The 21993-nt window shown below is 38.4% G+C and overlaps 2 long non-coding RNA genes across 2 annotated transcripts in view; both read right to left on the reverse strand.

Moving 5' to 3' along the window:
- LOC116659001 overlaps positions 1–21029 on the reverse strand; it is a 1275737-nt gene extending 1254708 nt beyond the window's left edge. The window contains exon 1 of the long non-coding RNA XR_004314259.1: positions 20924–21029. This is a non-coding gene — a long non-coding RNA (uncharacterized LOC116659001). The remainder of the gene's footprint in view (positions 1–20923) is intronic.
- LOC116659003 overlaps positions 21029–21993 on the reverse strand; it is a 376226-nt gene continuing 375261 nt past the window's right edge. Inside the window, exon 3 of the long non-coding RNA XR_004314261.1 lies at positions 21029–21087. This is a non-coding gene — a long non-coding RNA (uncharacterized LOC116659003). The remainder of the gene's footprint in view (positions 21088–21993) is intronic.

The raw sequence follows: 21993 nt of genomic DNA on the forward strand, positions 1-21993 counted from the left end.
GTTTGTGAGGTTCGGGTGAGAATTCCCTAAAGAAGTGGTGCTAAAGCTGAGAGCTGTAGAAATAGGAGGAAGCCAAGAAAGCAGGGCTATTTATCTTCTACCTTCTGCTACATCCCCCACCCTTCACTGATTATTCTGGCTGGGAGACCTTTTCTCTACCTGATGTTCAACCATCCTCCTGGGTGACTTCATGCAAAGGTCAAGCAACAGCCAAACTTCAATTCCACCATCCCCTCAACAATAGTGACCTTGGTCTACCTCCTCTATTGAAACACACGGACATACCAATGACAAACTTCCTATTCAGACAAAAACGTATTTCTCAGTATTTATCTTCTTGAACTCTCTGGATATTTAACTACATTGTATTTCATTTTCCTTCTTTGTCAATTTGTGTTTTTGTATTCTTCTCTACCATTTGATTTCTTCATCTTGGACTCTTTTCCCTGCCCCACCCCCTTCTGCTCTCTCATTTCTTAACTTAGCCCTTAAATGTTGTTAACCTTCAGGAATCTACTTCTCTTTTCCCCCCTACATACTCTCCAGGGAGAGGCTTTAAGACATAACGATCTACATGCTGACGATTCTCAAATATCTATCTATTTCTAGCTGAGATTTCTCCTTGAGTTCTAGACCTGTGTTTGTTTAAGTTGCTTGGGTATCTTTCTAGAACACAGCATTTGTGCCTCAAGTGAAATTTATCCAACCTTAAGATCTTCCTCCCTCCTCAAACTTTATCAGAGCTAGTTTTACATATTCAGTTGTTCCCTACTTTTGAAAATAGTATCACTATTGACCTTGTATTTCAACTCAGAACACTAGATAATGATCCTCTCTCTTCCTTTCACTCCACCACCTACAAAGCATTAACCATCACATTGCTCTAGATTTCACCTGTTCAGTATATCTAGAAGCTGGCTACTTCTCACCAATCCTATTACAATTCTCAAAGTTTGAGTGACTGCCACTTCTTGTTAGTACTATGTCATTCCATTTGTGATTAATTGACTTTCATTCCCACTTACTATTTGCCTTTCTTGCAAGATAATTACAGTCATCACAACATTAACCTCAGCTTTGATCAGGTGGCTAGATTTAGTTAATGAAATGAGAATTGATACATGTGACTTCAGATTAGAAACTAGCCATCACACGATTCAGCCACTGTTTTATTGTAAGGTAAATACAGACACCAAAAACACATAAAACAGAAGTATGTGAATAAGGCAAAACCTCTGGTAACCACACCCAGATGGAGAAATACAACTAGACCAGGAACCTCAGAAACCCCATCCCGATCACAGCCTCCCTTCTCTCTTCCTCCAAAAGTAACCACTACACTTAATTTTATATTTTATACTATAAGTAACCAATTCCTTTTGTTTCTTTGTGGCTTTGACATCCAAGTTTCCACCTCAAGACAGTCTAACTTAATTTTGCATGACTTTTTAACTTGGTATCTGTTCTAATTATCTTTTAATCTATAAGTTTCTATTCAATCTATTTCTTTTCCTCAGTTTGTTGTTGTTGTTGTTGTTGCTGTTGTTGTTGTTGTTGTTGTTGTTGTTGTTGTTGTTGTTGAAGGACCTACATCAATTGACATCTTAAGTTTCAGGTTGTAAATCCTGTTCATCTTCTATTCATGGTGCAATTTGACCTTCTTCTTTGTCCTTCAAGTTGGCAACTGGATCCACGGGCTTGATGAGGCTCAGGGTGGACTACTCCGGTACAATTATGTATGACATGCTCTTCCATCAAGAGGCATCTCTCTCTCATTCATATTCTTTCTCTCTCAATCTCTCCGCCTCCCTCCTTTCCGTCTCTCTTGGCAAAGTCAGGAGACTGATTCTCAGTGCCTCATTGAGTTGAAAAATGGGGATATTCTAATTCTCTTTTTTATTTTAGTGCTGAAATAATTTTACCAGGCGATACTTCTCTTTTAATACTATTTGATTCCTAGTCATGTCATTCATATAGGAAAAACAGGATAAATAAATGTTTAATTTGTGCCTTTTATATATTCAGCTTTCAAAATAATCAGAGTTCTCTGCTATCCTCTGAAGATGACCAATTTAAGAGCTCTCTTTATATATTATAAACCCACAGATTTAAACTTATTTGATAGATAGATTTGCATTCATTGTAATTTTTATCCTCTTCGAAGCTAAGATTGTCCTATCATTGGCCAGTGGGAACCTCTTTAAATTGGCTCGTGAGTTTTTCTAAACAAACTTGGAATTTTTGGTAGATTCCTTGCTACCTGGTATGGAAGATATTTCAGGCTCATCTTTTGTATTTCCTGTCCAAGACCTGGAATAAGCTGTTTCTCTAAAAATGCCTGGTCCCTTCCAATGGAAAATAGTATTTTAAGACAACAATCTTGGCACTAAGAATGCTTATAGTTACTAGATGGATCGTTGTTTTTAAACCTTCTCAGGGTACAAAGCTAGAAAATGTGTACACATATACACGATGAAATATCTTGAGAGTTCATGTTTATATGTCCAATTTAAATTCAGGAATACAACGTTTTAATTTAACACTTCTATACTATATTAGTATCTCCTTTCTTCTACACTGAGAGTTAGGTTCTCAAGAATATAGGATATGACAGAATTAGAACAGATCATAATTATTTATTTGCTTTGTCATACACATCACATACAATAGTGTCAGAATTGTAATGCTAAAACTACCACTGCTAATTATTCTATTTAAAAAGAACGAAGAAAACACATTTTCTGCGTGTTTTTCCTATTATAACCTTTTTTTTATTATAGTATTTCCACATTGTCATTTATAAAGCCATTATATATTATAATCTTACCCTTTTAATCTTGGCTTAATCTTAAATGATTACATTTAATCTTAAAATTACAGTTGTATGTGTAATGCTTTCTTATCAGCCTTTAAGTTAATGTTTCCTTAATCATTATGACGATCTGAAGTAGTTTGTTTTTAGAGTTACTGTGGGCTTTTATTGAAATAAATCAACAAAAATCAAATTTTTACTAGCCCTCTTTTCTGAACTTTATAAACTCAGCAGAGACTCTGGTCAATATATGTTTACATACAACATTACACAATCCAACAGAAATAGAACTCTACTTGTACATTTGCCAATGAACAGAAAGCAAGATTTCCCTCTCTACAAATGTTTCCAGAATTTTTAGTTCCCACTGTTCACTTTTCAGTGGAATTGCTCCCTTGTGTCTGGGGACACTGGAATTCCCTCCCAAATTTACTGAATCAAAAAAATTAAAACTTCAAGTTTTAGTTTTGTTTCAAAATGGGGACCAGTGACTTTGTTGTCTCTAGGCACCGTGGCCCCACAGTGTGGTATATATTCACCGCATTTTCTTTATCTACTCATCTGTCAGTGGACACTTAGGTTCTTTCCACGTCTTGGCTACTGTAAATACTGCTGCAAGGACCATGACAGTGCAGATATCTCTTTGATATAGTGATTTCATTGCCTTCACATACATACTCGGACCTGGGATGCTGGATCAGATGGTGATTCTATTGTTTATTTTTTGAGGAATTGCCACAGTATTTTCCGATTTACATTCCCACCAACAGTGTACAAGGGTTCCCTTTTTTTCCAAATCCTTGCCAGCACCTGTTATCTTGTATTTTTTAGGATAGCCATTCCAACGGGTGGAGATGATATCTCACTGTGGTTTTGATTTGCATTTCCCTCATGAATAATATCTTTCGATATACTTGTTGGCCATGGAATATCTTCTTTGGAAGAATGTCTATTCAGTTCCTTTTCCCATTTTTAAAAATTGGATTATTTGGTTTTTTGCTAGAGTTGTATGAGCCCCTCATATATTTTTGATATTAACTCTTCAGCAAATTTGTGGTTTGCAAGTATTTTCTCTCATTCCGTAGGTTGCCCTCTCATTTTGTTGATTGTTTCTTTTTCTGAGCAGAAGATTTTCAGTTTGATGTAGCTCCCACTTGGTTATTTTTGCTTTTGTTGTTTGTGCTTTGGTGTCATATCCATAAGATCATTGTGGAGATCTATGTCAAAGAATATTTCTCCTATGTGTTCCTTTTGAATGTGCTGTTAAATATGGCTTGCTAATTTTTTGTTGAGAAATTTGCATCTATATTCAGCAGGGATACCGGCCTGTAGTTTTCTTATCTTGTAGTGTTCTTGTCTAGCTTTGGTATCAGGGTAATGTTGACCTCATAAAATAAATGTGAAAGTGTCTTCTCCTCTTCAATTTTAAGGAAGAAATTGAAAAGGATTGGTGTAATTCATCTTTTTAAAAAATTATATGTTCTTACTAGTAACAATATGAACTCATGATTCAGCCATTGCCAGAAAAGAAATCTATCTTGACCAATTTATGTATCTCTGTTAAAGCTATTATTAACAATAAATAACATTTGTATATAATGCTGTTGTTTATAAACATCTGCCTGTTAGTGCCAGTCTAGGCATTTCTTTTGACTACCCATGTGCTTTTCAATTTCACCAATATGAATCTGAAAATCTGCTGAAATGTTATCCTATAAAATATTATCACTAGTACAGTTCTATTCAGTGTAGATAAAATAAACACTATGTACAAATGATGATCACCTTTAAAATATGTGGAAAAATAGATGACTTTAAGGTATATCTATATTAATAATCTTCTTTGCACCAAATACTCTGCTTGTAGCTAATGATATAAAAGTGATTAAATTATGATCTAGCACTAGAAGTATTTACAGGCTGATTTTTTTTCCTTTCTTTTTCAGTTCTAACCTTTTTTTTTTTTTTTTAACCTAGGCTGGTGCTAAGTTTATATAATGCCAATAATTTAGTTCAGAAATTTCATAAATTTCTCACAATAGTTCAATAGGCAATGGCTTTAAATTTTTATTTCTTTTATATGGCTACTTATACATTACTACAGGATTTGTTAACCAAAAAGTATGTTAATGAGAAATCTGTTTGTAGACACTGTGCTTTTAGATTGATTTCTCACTTTTAAACCTTCCCATATTCCAAGTTCAGAGTAGTATAATAACTTTACTATCCACATAACGCCAATCACTTGGAAAACGGCTTTCTTTTTGTGGGTGAGATACAACATTTCTCATGTGGATTTTCCCACCATACTTGAGATAGCAGTAATTTTATTTGCAAAATTAAATAAGAAAGCAAAACTCAAAATAAGAGAAGATGCAAATAGACATTTGATGTCTTTATAGGTTTTTAGCTTTTTAGTCAGAGATTTTGTATTTTACATGTAGTAGGATATATTTGATCATCAATGCTATTAATAATGCACAGGTTGTTAGATTATGTCTTTTTGATGCATCCATACTGGGGAAACAAAGCTAATGTAGAAGTCGGGTGAAAAGAACACTTACCAGAGATAAATAAATGGCACTGGTATTCTACACAATGGTAATCAGTTGGAGCAAACCCCTACACAACTTTTGTGGTTCTAACATCGTTAGGAAAGCACACTGGAAATTTTTTAAGTAGATCTTAAATGACAACCAAGGTTCTGTTTGTCTGTTTTTCTTGTTATTATTTTATTTTCAAAAGTTTTACTCAATTTATTTAAACTAAGACAACAAAAAACAAAACAACAGCAACAACAAAAAAACAAACAAACCAAAAAAACCCAAGAAACAGTTCAACAGTGGAACCACCTGGTCCTGGGTTTTGTTGGGATGTTCTGATTACTGAGTCAATCTCTTTACTCCTTATTGGTCTGTTGAGATTTTCTATTTCTTCACAATTCAGTCTTTGTAGGTTGTGGTTGCTGTAAGCCCCACCCTACTTCTCTGTTTCTATCTCATCTCCAGTGGTAAAGACTCCCAGGTTCCCCCAGTGAAATCTGTGAGGCAAGACACTGGTGGGTCTCCCAGAACGGTCCTTTCGAGGGAGCTGGATGTCCACCTTGGGCTTTCTTTTTCCCACTAGAGAAATTACAGGCATAAAGAGGCACTTTTGGTGCAGAGCCATCCCCACCTGGGGGCAGGGGGGCAATGCAGTCAGTGTAATTACTCCTTATTGTTTTTCTTTTTTTTTTTTCTCCCCACAGCCAGCTGCATCCTTCTGCTGGCCTCAGGGAGGGGGAGGGAGATAGAGAAGATAGATTAGGTTATAGTAAGGAAAGGTTAGCTGAGAGAAATAATGGAGACTTGATCTGAGTCACAGCACCAAAGATGTTACCTCAAAAGGTAAAGACTCCAGTTCTTGTCTGACTTGAAAGATAAGATTTGCAGATGGGAGATGGTGCGCTGTGTAGTGAAAGATTTTAAAAGATTTATTTAAAAAAGAGAAAGTGCAACTCCAAGAGTGGGAGGCAGGCTGATCCAAGGAGGAAAAGCCTCCTCTTATCTTTCTAATGTGACTCTTCTCTGTCTCCGTGGTCCAGAAGGTGGTTCAGCCTTACTTCTGGGATGCAGAATTTTCACAGCAGTGTCTTCTCTATAAATAGTTGCTCGTTTGCCTTCTTATGAAAGAGACTGTCAGAAACGACCTATGTCATCACCTTAATGACATTACCTGAGCAAGAACATCTTAATATGTGTATTGTTGTAGTGTCCATTTGAGATCATGTTTGTCTGTATTTTTTTTCCTATTGGCCACTGCCCTGGCCTATATGATTATGGTAGGAATGACAAATGTACGGACCTTGCTACCAAAGGTATTTCAATCAGCCAAATAGTTTAGGGTACCAACCTAGGCACAGAGATATGTTCATACATGATGCTGAGGACTCAACTGTGTTCCCCCCAAATTCGTTTATTGAAGTCTTAACTCCCAGTGGACTGTATTTGGAGACAGAGCCTTTAAGAAGGCAATTCGAGTTAAATGAGGTCATAAGGGGAGGTCCCTAATCCTACAGGACTGGTGTCCTCATAAGAAAAGGAAAAGACCCCAGAGCTCTCTAGCTCTCTCTGCACACACACAGAGCAAAGGCCACACAAGCACACAGTGAGAAGGTGGCCGTGTGTAAACCAGGAAGAAAGGTCTCATCAGAAACTAAATCTACTGATGCCCTGATTTGGCGTTCAAGCCTCCAGAGCTGTGAGAAAAATAAGTCCTGTCATCTGAGCCATCTCACCCACAGTATTCTGTTATGGAAGCCAAACCGACGGATGCGCACAGGCAGGTGTCAGAGTACACGGATCATGTTATTCTATATTAGAGCACATGGAAATAGAGGGAGATAGGGCAATTCTCTTGTTCTGGGAGGATTACTAGCTCTAAGGACAAAATCTTGGAGCTTCTAGGAGTCACTATACTTGATAAGTACTGCAAAAAGCCTGCCGATACATGCATCAAAACTGAGTAATGGCAACACGGGGACTGGGGAGGGGAGAGGGAGGAGGGACAGAGAGACAGGGACAGAGAGCTGATGCCTCGTTTGAAATTCTAGATCCAGTGATGTCAGAAGCCAGTGATACTAACAGATGTCTTAGTTATGTGAAAGAATAAATTTCCCTTCCTTTTCTTTCCTTTCCTTTCTTTTTTCCTTCCTTTGTTTCTTCTTTTGTTTTGTTTCATTAAGCTGATTTTAGATGAAATCCTGCCCCTTCTGATCAAGAGTCATGACTTGTATACAGTGATTTGGCTTCAGCCAGGTCGCCCTTACAGACTTTCAATAAGAGCAGGGAGTGAGGGCAGAAGGTGAGCTGAATTAGCTCACAAGAGTAAGAGAGGCAGACAGCTATTTAGGAAAGATGGGGCGAGTGGGCTTCCTTATTTACCTGATGTTTGCAATTACTGAAGTCAGCTGAGATACTGGTGAGGAAATAAAAGCAAAAGTTCTACTGGAATCAGACTTTGTCTCAATAAAAGACAATTTTTGGTAGTTCTCCAAATTTGGAAAGCACACATCAGAATTAAACTTCAAACCCACTTCTTTGGGCACCATTATCATTAAAGAAGGAAAGCTCCTTGGTCAGCATTTTTTATACAATTAATAACCCTCCATCCCATTCTACTCACCCTTCACTAAGGCTCCTAAATAACTGCTTTATTTGCAGATTTATACAATGTCCACCTCATTATAGATATTCAATGCATCCTTATTAATAGCACTGATATCAAAAAAGGAGGAAAAATCATGATTTACAAATGGTAAAACAGATTTACAAAGACCTGTAGTAATTTCCTTTTAATTCTTTAAGTCAAAGAACACATTCTGAAGCAACCAATATGGTTTTTAAGCCTCTACAATAAACAAGCAATCATAAAATTCACAGGCAAATTGCTACTACTAGCTAACACTTAATGTGTGCTCACTACATGCCCCTCATGGTTTAAGAGCTTTAAATATTTTAACTCGTTCACTTCTCGCAATACCCGGATTCAGTATTCTCTGCATTTACAGAGGAAGAGACTGAATTACAGAATGTCCAAGATCTCGCACAATACCACACAGCTGACATAACTAGAACTTTATTCTCAGCAGCCTGAAAATAAGTCATTTTACCCATTATGAGGCTTCCAAAAGATCATTAGTGTATTCCCTGTATTTTCCAGTTCAAGAAATGAAGACCAGGTGAGAACAAGAGACTAACCAAGTCCACGGCCAGGTAATGACAGGACTAGGGCAGAAAACTCCTAACCCCCGGATTCCCAGTTCTGAATTCTTCCTGTTGTGCCTATAATGAAGTTCCTCATACAGAAATATGTGTGGATTTCAACCTTCTGGGAATCTAAAATTTTTTATAATTTTGAAGTGGCTTTGTAGTGTTCAACTTGGCTAAACTGAACTACATTTTCCAAAATTCCTTTCTTGTATGTTTCTGTTTAGGGTGGGTCACGGGAGGCTCTTCTATGAGATGGTGAGGAGGGAAGTGAGAGGGTGCCCATTCTGTAGTTCATGTACAATGCCTTTGATCTGTGTCCTTACTTCCTTGGGGTGAGTCTATATCTGGGTCTGCATACCTCCTAGGGTCCTCCTTTAGCTTCTCTGACTCCCGGGCCACATACGTATGTTTAGCAACATCACAGAAAACTCTGGCTTCTGTAGAGCTCCCATGTGAAAAATGTCAGAGGCTATAAGAACTCTCACAGCCTTCTATTTGTTCTCATGAGGTCCCCGCTTATTCTTGACCTCTTTCCTATATCTCCCCATCCCCAATTGTCTTCCTAGCCTCTCCTGTCATTATACAATAGGTTCATGAACAGAGTGGCCATTACAATATGGGTGCAAGTTTTTCATAGGGTCAGCAATGGGTTTCCACTCACCCAGGCCAGTCCTGCTATAGCCACTGGTGAATGTCCCTTTTGCCAACAGCAGAAACCAACACTGTACCCCCATGACGGCATCATATCCTAAAAAAAATCAGTCAGCCACCTGGTGTCAGGTTGATTATATTGGACCTCTTCGAACATGGGAGGCACAGCACTTTGTTCTTGTTAGAAAAGACAGTAGTCTGGATGTGGATTCGCCCTCTCTGCTTGCAGCAAATCTCCCAAACTAACATCCACAGATTTACTGGATAGCTTACCCATACCGGTCTTACCATGTTCTCTAGCATGCAGAAGTAATTAGCTAATTGCTGGAATAACGGAATGGCTTTTTGGGGTCTTGGTGACAGCACCAGCTGGGTGGGGATCTCTTACAGAGCTAGAACACAATCCTCCAGGAAAAAAATGCATGCATGGAATCAGCCTCTGGTATATGATGTCATTTGTCTGATGACCAGGAATCAGGGGATAGAAATAAGACTGGCTCTTTCCAATATTGTGCCTAATATTCCACTACTAAAATGTTCACTTCCCAGCCATACAGCTTTAGGTTCTGCTGGTCTAGAGGTCTTCGATGCAAAGGAAGAATGCTTCCACATAAATAAAGCTCCCCCAACCAAAGATAAATGAAAATTTCAATCTCAAGAGAGTTAAGAATTCTCCCAGTTTTAAAGTAGTTTGGTTACCTATTGTTCAACTTGGCTAGTCTGAACTACATTTTCCAGAAATCCCTTTCCTCTATGTGTCTGGTTAGAGTGGATCACAAGGAACTCTTTCTTGGAGATTTACAGAAATGAAAACAAAGGTCAACCACTGTGCAGCTCACACGTGTTGCTGATCTGCAGACTGATCTCAGGAAACACAAAGTGACTCCTCTAAACCATAAATTGAGCCTGCCATCGGCCACTCTGGGACCCCTAAAGTAATCTAAGTCAATAGCCAAAGGAGACAGTTGCTGGACTGACTGGGACCACTGAGCTTGACCATCAGGAAGCTGGGGTGCCACCACACAGTGAGCATCAGGGGAGCACGTCTGTAATGCAGAAGATCGCTTAGGTACTTCTTGGTACTTCTGCGTTCTGTGATTAAAGTCGATGGAAAAATAAAATGACTCAATTAAGGCCAGCCTGATGAGGGCTCAGAACCTTCAGGAAGAAAGATGTGTGTCATAGGTCAGAAACTAATACCAGCTGAGATGATTCCTGAGGGAAAAGGGAGTAAGAAAATGAGTAGAAAAAGAAGCGGCTATAAATACCAGCTACGAGCACATGGTCAGTTGTAGAAAGGAGGACTGTGATAGTTAGGGATATTTAGTCATCATTTTGGTATGACTCCTTTTGTATATCAGCCAGTTTTCTTTTCTTCCTCTCTCTCATCCCTTTATCAAATATACGATGCATTAACAGTAGTTAAATTTGTACGTCAATATTTAAATTACAAGCTATCCAACCTGAAGCATGAATTAAGAAAAGAATAAAAAGCATTCAAAGACCCAAAAAAAAAAAAAAAAGAACTTTTTTCCTCTTTGGAGGAAAAAGTGAGCTTATTTCCAGTTTTTAATTAGGATAGTTGTATCATGTTAGGTAGAAGTTTAACTTTGTCATTATCTTTATTTGGAGGCGAAGTGTGATTTAAGATGTTTATAGGTGACAAGTTAATAAGGAATATAGTGTTAGGGCTCTACAACGAGTCCACTTGGCTGTGCTGAACTATATTTCCCAGGACCCCTTTCCCTGAACTACATTTCCCAGAAGCCCTCTGTACCCACAGGTTCCCCATCACATCTACAAATTCAACCAACCACAGATCAAAACTATTCATAAAGAATAAAAGAATTCCAAACAGTTCACAAAAGCAAAACTTGAATTTGGCATGTACCAGCAACTATTTACCTAGCGTTTGCATTGTATTAAGTGTTATAAGCAATCTAGAGATGAGCTAAAGTATACGGGAGAGTGTGAGTAAACCCACTCACAATGCAAATACTACACCGTTGTATAGGCGTCTACAAATTATGGTATATGTCGGGGTCCAGGAACCAATCCCCTGCGATACTAAGGGACAAATGTACCTCCACTGAAGGAGAGCCAACCAAGAAGGTTCTTGTAGGTGACTTAGGGGGTGGGACTAAAGCAGCAGTCATTTCGTATCTTGCACATATTATTTTTGGTATAATTCATCAACTTATCGGTAAGAGGCAGCAGGTGGGCCTACAACTGCTGCACCTTCCCTTGAATCTTCTTTTACCTTTTCTAATTCTTGGGCCAGGTGCTTGTGTTTAGCTCCATGAGAAAGGACCCCACCCTCTGCAGGGCTCCCATACCACCAGGGTCAGAGGCAACAAGAAGTGGTAAATATTTCAGTTCATCCTCCTGCGGCTCTAGCTTGTGCTTGTGCGTTTCAGGCAGTTTTTGATCCTCCCTACTCTGTACCCATCTTCCCTCCCAATTGGATCCCCTGTGGACTTCAAGTTCCAGCATTAGAAGCAAAGATCTCAACAGTGCAGAAATTGTTTTATCAACTCCCCAAATTTCGTATGGTCGCGTCCTTGTAATAAATATACATATTGATCTGTCTATCTATCTATCTATCTATCTATCTATCTATCTATCTATCTATCTCTATCTATCTATCTATTATCTAACCATCCAACCATCTGTTTTTATTGATTCTGCTTCTCTGACTGAACTCTGATATGAATAGACTATAAGTAAATTGCAACAAAATTATTATTAGTAACGTTATTTTACAAACTGAGGAAACTGAGGCTCAGAATTCTTCATTTTCTTTCAAATCCCATAGCAAGTAAATGACAAGATACTTGAGATACAAGACATTTAATTCCGTATCTTGCTCATTTATGTTCCAAGTGCTGCATTGCTATTCTGAGTAAATAACTGAATTTATTTACTACTATTAAATTTATAAATTAAAGAGTATTATTCTAAGACAGAAATATAAGACTGCACAGAGTCTCAAGTTTATAGGTCTTCCATGTGTGTGTTTGGCAAATCTTAGTTGTTGATGTTATGATTATCAATATTAATATTGTAATCTGACAGGTCTTGGCATGATTATCTCATAATTAGCTTTATGCATCTTGTCATGTCTATTCAGTAACACTGTAAACCCAGCACATCAGAGGACAACAAATTTGCAGCAGATCAGTTCTTTGGATTTAGACTGGCTGGGCTGAGCTACTTGCCAATCATATGTTCTCAACAAAATTAAGTTTTAAAAGCTTTGGCTCCCTCACCTGTAACCTGGGCATAATGGCATAACAGTAACAGTTACCTTATAGCGCTGTCGCTTGAGCTTCATTCTTAGAGCCAGGGGAAACCGCTAAAGTGTTTTAAGGAGAAGAATTTCTATTTACCCTTTTAAAAGATTGTTCTGACTTCTGTGTAAAGAACGGAGAGCTGAGGCAAAAGTGGAGACGAGAAAAGTAATTTGCAGGTTGTAGCATGTTCAGTGAAAGAGTGTTGGTGTCTTTGACCAGGGTGGTGAATCAGTAGAGTGAGTGGCAGAATTTCCAGAACCTGGCTGTAAACGAAGAGTATGAGAAAGAAGTTAAGAAACATGCCCAGGCTTCTGGATTAAACAATGGGGGTAGATAAAGTTGCTATAAACTGAGAAAGTAAAGAATAGAGACAAAAAGAGCACACTTTGGCAGTGGTGATCGTGCTGGTGAGAGAGGTAACCAAAGGCAGACTTTCTCACTTCTCTTCTTCTGCTCCCTGAAGTATGCATTTCATTTTTAAATATAGATATTTTTATGAATAGCTATACTTCCCAACTCTGAGAGTCTAACAGAATACCCTAGTGAGTAGAATATTATGAGAGGGCCATTTTAATAAATGTTCAAATATTTTTAAAAAAGAACTCTTTTTAGCGGATATCTATCTTTAAGCAATTTTACAGACTTTGTTCTCTAATTTATTATTAATTTTTTAAGGATCTAAATGGAAATATTTTTGCAACAACCCAGTTCTGCTGTTTAAATAACACCACCACAAAAAGAGACAGCTACGATGCTTTTCTGTATGAAGGAACGATTCACACTCTTTGCTTTAAATTTCACCATTCTTCAGCCTCCAGTGCCATTGCTATTCGAATACTATTTAGGGTAACATTTTCCTCTCTCTTGGGTAATTTCTCACCACTTCAGCCACTCCTGCAAAATTTGCTCAATGTCCTAAAACATGCAAGTACTTGTATTACTCCTATACTTGTAAATAAAATGACTTTCTGCTGCCTATCAAAAAAAAAATGTGTTAAGCTCCTTTATGTATTTCAGAAACAGCAAATGGTATGGTATGAAAAGACTATCGGAATTGGTGTAAAATCAGACTAACAATGAAGTCCAAAGACATTTCATTTTATATATTATCTGAGCCAAAAACTAGGAAGTATACATGATTTGAGAAATAAAACAGTAAGCAAGACATCCTGAGGATGAAACATGAAATAACCATACTGTCTTTTAAAATCCAGATATAAGTTTATTTAGCACTTAGCATGTACTTTATCACAGCATTTAGCTCTTAAATATCTATAAGTTTATAGTCTTCTTGATGAGACTATGATCATCCAGATGCCAAGAACCATGATATTTAATTTTCCATACACTATTCCTGGACAAAATAGATGCTCAAGAAGCATGTGTTGACAAGATATAGTGCCGAATGAGACCTGATAGTACTGGTTTTGTACATTCAATGTATAAATGCTGCTGACACGTCAGTAGCACGAAGCAGCTTGAAATTGTTAGATGATATTATTTGTCATTTGCTAAATGAAGCACCACCCTGGCCTAGAGTCTCTTGCACTGTTTTCTGCAGAGTGATGGAACACTTGGAGTTTGTCAGCCGGCATGGATAAATTTGTCATTGGGCATAACCCTTTCTGGGTCATTCAGGTGTAGGTTAAAAAGAAAAATGACTGCAATGCTGGTGAGAGGTACACACATTTGGCAACCCTCATGCTGAACTCAGTGTACTGAAGGCAAAGGCTGCAGGCAATAGCCTTGAGTCTGGGCTTCTAGGGAACGCTTTACCTCATTGCTCCTTGCTCCTGACCTGACATCCATCTTAAGAGATGAAGCAAGAGTTCACGTCCCCGGCTCCTTCAGACTTGGAATTATAGCCCAACTCCCAGTCAGGCTGTCAATTACTGCCAATTTACAGGGCTAAGGGAAAAGGCTTTATGGCCTCTTAGAAGCAGAGAAAGAAAAGAAAGAAAAAACTGTGGGGTGACTATGAGCTGAGGAGATGCTATCAATATGTATGTTTTGCTTTGCCATTAGTTAATTTTCTAGAGCTCTGCCTTGTAAAAATCTGCTATCACACTGACAGCTAAAGGAGAAATATTAAAGGCCATTCGGTGTTCACATACTAGTGAACTTTCTAGTAAACTGTAACTTTCCCCAAAATAAAGACTATAAACCAGTGAATCCCAAACTTTGGTGTCTGTTAGAATCATCTGGAGGGCTTGTTAAAATAACCCCAAGCTTCTGACTCAGGATGTCTGGGACGCCATTTGATAATTTGCGTTTTAAGCAGATACCCAGGTAAGGATTATGCTACCGGTCAGGGGATTACACTTTAGGAACCACTGCTTTAAACATTACTGTAAACTTTAGTTTTAAGATCATTTTGCTTACCAGTTGATACAAACACTGCACCTGTACACCAACCTTAAAACAAACACACAGACAACGATGTGAAAGAGATACTGAGTCCGGTATACGGAGGGTGCGTTACAGGGACCGAATCCACAGGGCAGAATTGCCTGTTCAGTGTCCACGCAGATTTGAGAAGAAAATGAGGAGGAATACAATGATAGGCATGCCTGACATTAAAGAGAAGCTTATCCGTGCCTAATGCCATGGAGAATTTGTTTAAGAACAATTCACAGGCATGACAGTCTGACCCTGCGGTGAGCCGAGTTCATGAAGTCCTTAACTGTTGGCTGCGGACATGCAAACAAAGTACAGTAGGTGATAATACAGGCAAGATGTCACGTACATCTGTGGTGGTGACAAACCTCCCCCTCTCAGAGATAAAGGGCAGTGTTTGACCTAGCCTTTCCTCAAGTTTCTTTCTGATTCTTTCCTCTGTATCTGTCTTCCTCTTGGGGAAGCTAACCCAGTGGTATAGCTACAGTCCATTTTGACAGGTAACCCGAATTGGAAAAACAATACGCTTAAGTGTTAGAAGAAGATACTATGATTGACATCAGTAGTTCTCAGCTGGGGAACTGTGGCCCCCTAGAGGACGCGTGGCAATGTCCGAAGACATTTCTGATCCTTGCAGCTGGGGAGGTGCTGCTGGCATCTAGCGCGTGGAGACCAAGGCTGCTGCTAAATGCTCTACGCTGTGTAAGACAGCCCCCCCTGCCCCCCGCTAACAAAGAATTGCCCAGTTCAGAGTGTCAACAGTGCCAAGACTGAGAAATCCCGATATATACTCAGGAAAAACAGGGACTGAAGAGAATCTATCTCTTCACATTCATTACCTTGACTGTGAAATATATACCTATATATAATTAGACCATAGTATAGAATCACAGAATCTCTGCAGGTGATTTGGTCACAGCCCAGTCCACCCTTATGACCTGGCATCTTGCAACCTTATGCATGAAATGAATATACTAGACTATTAAATTAAATTCCTATCTAACATAAGTTTAATTTTCTTATTTCTTTGTTTTATTCATTTGAGTAAGTACTCATTATTATCAAATATAAAAGACTCTAATTGTCTCTTATTATCGTCCCCTTGGTGGTGATACTGAGGGCCACTCTCCTGAGACAGCTGCCAGGACTGACAGCTAAAGAGCCACAAAAACAATCTCTCCAAATCTTACTCAAGCAATGCAAGTTGATATTTCTTTTGTAATACAGTTGACATATTAAAAAAATTATAAACACAAACCGCTCAAATGAAAGCATTTTGAATAGACTTCTCAACAGAGTTGTGTTTTTTTTTTTTTTGCATGCTTCAGTGATAGTGATTCTTTTTATCAGTCAAAGTAAATCAATATTTATGTCATCCAAGAAATCTGACTAATGCTAGGAATTACTGAATAGGCAATTACATTTCAAATGCAAAATTTAACAAAATAATGGTATAATGCAGGAAGCAAATGAAGTAGCAATGCAGTAAAACCAAGAGCTTTTCAAAGAGCCTGCTGATTTGAAGCTTCTCCACAATCCGTTTTCAAACCTTCTTTTGATATTCATAAATTCAAATTAAATAATGGAATTGATGAAAGAAATAGAAGATGTCTTAAAGGTATCATCTTTCAACATAATATTCTTGGGGAGTTTATGACTACAAACAGGGTGGCAGCTTTAGCTACTTTAACAGTGAGCTTCAAGGAACAAGGCTGAAAAGTATGTTCATGAGGAAATATGTCACGTTCATTAAATGCTTAACATATCATAAGTGAAGAGTTATTTTTTTATAAACGCATATGTCTTTCTCCCCTGCTCCAAATTCTAATATGCATTTATTCATCTAAAATATCTCTTTCCTACTGTAGAAGAGGAAAAATAATATGATTCAGTAAAATCATTCTTCTTTGAATTTACACACTTAGCGATTATAATTGTCAACTTAGTTTGACAAATTATTCCCATAACATCCATCACAGGGCCTGAGAATCCAAAAGGAACAGATAAACTCCGCTGAGTCATATCACTCTACTTGTGATTTTGCTTATTTATAAATTTGACATCAACATATAGTTCTACACATTGATTTTTTTTCTAAAATCACATCATTTTTATTACCTGGAAGAAAACGTGCAATAAATTACACTTTATTTATGCATCCGTTTGATTGATAACAATTTTTGAATGCTTGCTTGCCTTCCTTCTTTCCTTCTTTAACTAGAGCACCTTTCAGGTACTTAAAGTGACCAAGTCCATGATTTTCCTATGACTTTCTCAGTTTTAGCACTGAAGTTCCATGTGAGTTTGAAAGAAGAAACTTATACAGAAGGCTATATAACCTTCCACTCCATCTAGTGATAATGTCAAGAGCTGTAATTCAATGGGTAGAACACAGAGAAAAGCATCGTATATATGTACGTTTCCAAAGCAAAAGCAATTCCAAATACATTGATCCAAATAAACCTGAAGCTTAGTTCTGTGAAATCTTTGGACACAAATCTTCTCGAACCTTTGGTTCTGAGTATCAAGAAAGCGATGCAGGAATTACAGTTGACCCAAGCCACGCACTGGGAGCCTGCAGTCCCAGTTTATTTATTCTGTTCAATATCCTCGGTATTTATTTATGTTTTCTCTGGTCTCCAAACCTTCAGTTTTCAGTAAGAAAATTGTCACAACTAGGTTTTTGTATTCTACCCAGAGAGTCTACGTCCTACTGATTCTAGGTTTACTCTCCTCCTAGATCTTAACCTTCCTCCTACTCGACACGCCTAAAATCACCGTGAATTCACTGGAAAATACAGAGGCACGATAAATGGCAGAGTTGGTAATGGAACAGCTGAGCATTCATTACAAAGTCAGATGAGTTCTTTGTCATTTACGAAGACAGGAGAGACTGGCATTAAAATACGGTTCATTAAAAGTGAATTTTAGCCCAGCCATTTACAGAGCCAAAACATCTGGAGATGATTCTAATTTATACTGGAGTGCCTTCAAAAACATTTGAACTCCTAACTAAACACAAGGGAATTGGTAAGTAGAAGGCTTTGGGTTTTGTGCTGAAGTGACATATCTATTTATTTCTCAGAACACTGCCATACATCAGCCTAAGTACCCTTCAACACAAACTCAGTTATGCTTTTTAAAAGTGTTACTTTCTCCTCACCCTTCAATTTTTACCTTACCATTTTTGCCGGAATACATGTTGACAAATAATTCAGGGAAGTAAGTGGTTAAGCAAGCTGAACTCATCCCTCCCTCCACCCCCACGTACAGATTACTCATCCTTATCTAAATAAAAGACAGAGGATCAGAGCTAAGTCAATGGACGAGGTGCAGAGGAACAAATTAATCCAGAGCAACAGACAGCCCAGCAGAACTGTCCCTGCTTGTTGTGCAAAACTGACCTATCTCAGGAGCTGTCACAAACAACACCCACGCTTTCCTCTCCAACTTATGAATTGAGACTATTTACATGATCCTTTACAACATCATTAGCCTTCACATTTTTTTTTTTTTATTTCTCATAATATCTTCTTGGATAATTAAGCAGCAGCTCTTTAACAAGTGAAAAAAAAAATCTTACAGTCAGTTTAGGGGAATGTGTGAGTCAACAGTGAGTAAATACCAACTCATAGGAAAAAAAAATCACTTAGGCAAGGACACAAAGCTGTTTTATTCCAATTCCTATTGAGCAGTATTATATAACATTTTATTCTCCTAATGTCTCCTTTTTACCAGGAAACAAAAACAAACACAAAAACAGCACAACCATATCTTGCTGATAGTTTCTGTATCCAATTTCAAATTTTATTTTAATAGCAAAGACTTTCCTGGTCTTACCAGTCAAGATAAATTAAGGTTTTTCTCTGTTTTTCCTCACTGGGCTATTCAAATCTCTACTGACTAATTTCTATCTGTCTTGGATAAAAGCGTATGCCTCCCTTCCCGAAATGGCTTCCATATTTTCCAAGGGCAGAGACATTGCAACTTTAGTGTACTTCCCAAATACCAAGCCCAGTGCCTTCCCCAGGACAGGTGCTTAACGGACCTCTAAAATTAGGCAAAGTGTATCACCAGAGTTGGTCAAGGACGACCTTTGTTTAACATGCTATGTATAGTGTCATTTACATTACATTAGAAAAGGAAGTTTTAGTTGTGTATGTGTATTCCTCCACCAAATCTTCTGTTTAGAAACACAATGGAATCCGTCATAAGCTACTATCAAGTTTACTGCCTCGCCATTCATTTATTCACTTAACAAGTACCTGTTGCTAAGCATGCATTAAAATAACAAGCATTATATGCCTTACTTGCACTGTGGGTCATGAACACAACAGGGAGCAGAACCCAGATTTCAATCCAGGTCTGTCTGAAGCTTGGTCTCTTTCATCTCTGTCCCCTTTTGTCTCTCCAAACTTCGGGCTGGATCCAGTATGTTAAACTATGCACTGAGTCAGACTAGTTTGTTACATATTTTGTTAGTGACAGCTGTCATCTATATCCATATTGTTCTTATTTCTCCTCTTCTTCTGTTTCAAATTCTCCCCTATGTAACTCCTTTCCAATGCTTAAGAATAACACATAATCTGTTTATAAAATATTCATAAACATAGTGATTGATACTACATTTTATTTGTATCTATATTCAGAGCTGATAGCCATCCAGTGCATGCTGATATGAACAGACTGCTTGTTGCACTCTTGCTGTCCAGGGTGGGTGCCATACCGTTTTCTGTGTCACCCCCCCCACCCCCCCCATCTCATCCAGAGCCTCGTGATCATGGTGTCCAAGGGGAACCAAGACTCATGTTAACTTCCTGCTGCCAGTGTGGCCGTCAAGGGGCCAGTTACCAACCCGTGGGGCAGACAGGAGATTTATTAAGTCATAAATCACACAGTACACATTTTTACTTTTACTTCCAAAGCACTTCCTTTTCAACTGGTAAACACACCTAGTGTTCTTCTAGGGAACTCCACCTTTGACACTAGGTGAAATCTTGGTAGGACGACACCCAAAGTGTTCTGTCAGTTTCCCCTGTACCCTCTCAATGGGTGGGCATGCTGTTCAAACAGAACCAATCTAATTGTCATTCGTAGAAATTCAAATCTTGGGCAAAGAAACAAGACAGTCTAAAAATAACTGAATGAATAATTAAGAAACTAAACCGTTTGTCTTACTGGCACCACCCTGACAAAACTCTATCTTAGTTTCCATCACATGCATTCTCACGTGCAGCTGTGTGTGTGCTTCCTGAGGGTGGTGCTCCTTACTCCACACCCCCAGGCATTCCACCAATCGTGTCAGTGTTGCCAGTTGAATTGCGTTTTCCAAAAATACATGTTGAAGTCCTAACTCACAGTACCTGTGGATGTGATCTTATTTGGAGATAAGATCTTTGTAGATGCAACTGAATTAAGATCAGGTCGTTGGAGTGGGCCCTAATCTAACCTAACTAGTGTCCTCATAAGAAGAGGAGACACAGAGACAAACACACAGGCAATAGGTCACATGATGACAGAGGCAGCAACTGGAGTAATGCGTCTATGAGCCAAGAACTGCCTAAAAACCAGAAGCTAAGGCATGCCAACACCTAGGTTTCAGATGTTCAGCCTCCAGAAATGTGAGGGAATAAATTCCTGCTGTCAAGCCACCCAGTTTCTGGTACTTTGTTATGTCAGCCCTAGAAAACTAAAATGGCCAGTTACTCCAAATTCATGAAGAAAAAAATAAAAGAGCTTTAAATTTATCTTAGAGAACTTTACAGCTGTACTTGCTGAAACTTAATTTTATTCACAAAATATTTGGATGACCGTATATACAAGGATCTGAGGTCTCTCTTCCAGCCTAGTCATAGTAATCCTATTTTAAGCTGCCATTTATCGATCTAAAAAATCCACGCGATTCAGCTCTGACCAATGAATCACAAGGGGAATCTCCTAAGAGTCTTCTGGAAATGGATTTTCCTCCTAAGGAAAGAGACTGGCACCTAAGAAGAGGTGCATTTTCCCCACCTGCTTACCTTCTGCTGCAGAAACTGTCTTGTGGAGTATTGCAGATGTCTTGTAACCATGTGGTAAGACATCACCAACACACTGAGTATTTATCAGAAGTGGAATGACCTTGGGTACTTGTATAAACCATTGCATAAAGCCTGGAATCAGTAGACTCTGGATTTAGGTGAGCCTAAAACATACAAACAAACAAACAAACAAAAAATATTACATTAGCCATTTTCTGTTGTGTATTCTACTATCTCTAGTCAAAATCATCTTAACTATACAATAACATAATCTGGAAATTCCGGAAGTACTTCAATCCAGTACGTCAGCTGGTCAACAAGTACGGTGACAGTGATCAGACGTACGAAGGTAATCTCTGATTAGCGCAAAGACTCTGCGTTTGCTGTCTGGTGTTGGAGTATGCGATGTACTTACTACGACTACAAAGTAATTATGGTTACAGATGTTGGATCAGTCATGCTGGAATCCCTAACATATCTTGAAAACTGGATTCCCCTTTAGTCTATTTCAAATATTTTCAAGGTCCTTGGGACACAGACTTTGGGTATTTTTAGGTTTTATGTGGGGGAGAATAAGAGAGAGTAAAAACTGGGACAGGGAAATAAGGAGAGAGTGACAAAAGTAAATGAACATCCCTCACATAATGCAAACTTGGGGCAGATCAAGAGTTTAAATTTGTATTACTGAAATCTGGATATGGAGGCCTGAATCATAGCAGAGCTGCACACTAAAAATTTTGTTTTGGTAAAGAAGTCTTTTGTGCAGATTTAAAGACATTGAACTTAGTTTGGGAAGAGGTATTGTCTTGTTGAGTCAGAAAGTCTTTATCCTTTCAAGAAAACCAAGCTACACGTAGGTTAGGAGTGGATTTTTCTTTCTGTCTCTTTGTGTTTGTTGAATGCCGGCATTCTTTCTCATAATTGCCCCCTCTTGCAAATCCAGATACCACGGCCATGTTCACAACAGAAAGTGGGTGGTAGGACAGAGAGGCAGCTATGTCTGCACTGATTTACCAGGAATTCCATTCCACTTCCCCCAACAGACTTTCCTTTTAGGCTGATTAACTTCA

The sequence above is a fragment of the Camelus ferus genome, chromosome 22 (assembly GCF_009834535.1).
Source record: "Camelus ferus isolate YT-003-E chromosome 22, BCGSAC_Cfer_1.0, whole genome shotgun sequence".
Lineage (NCBI taxonomy): Eukaryota > Metazoa > Chordata > Mammalia > Artiodactyla > Camelidae > Camelus > Camelus ferus.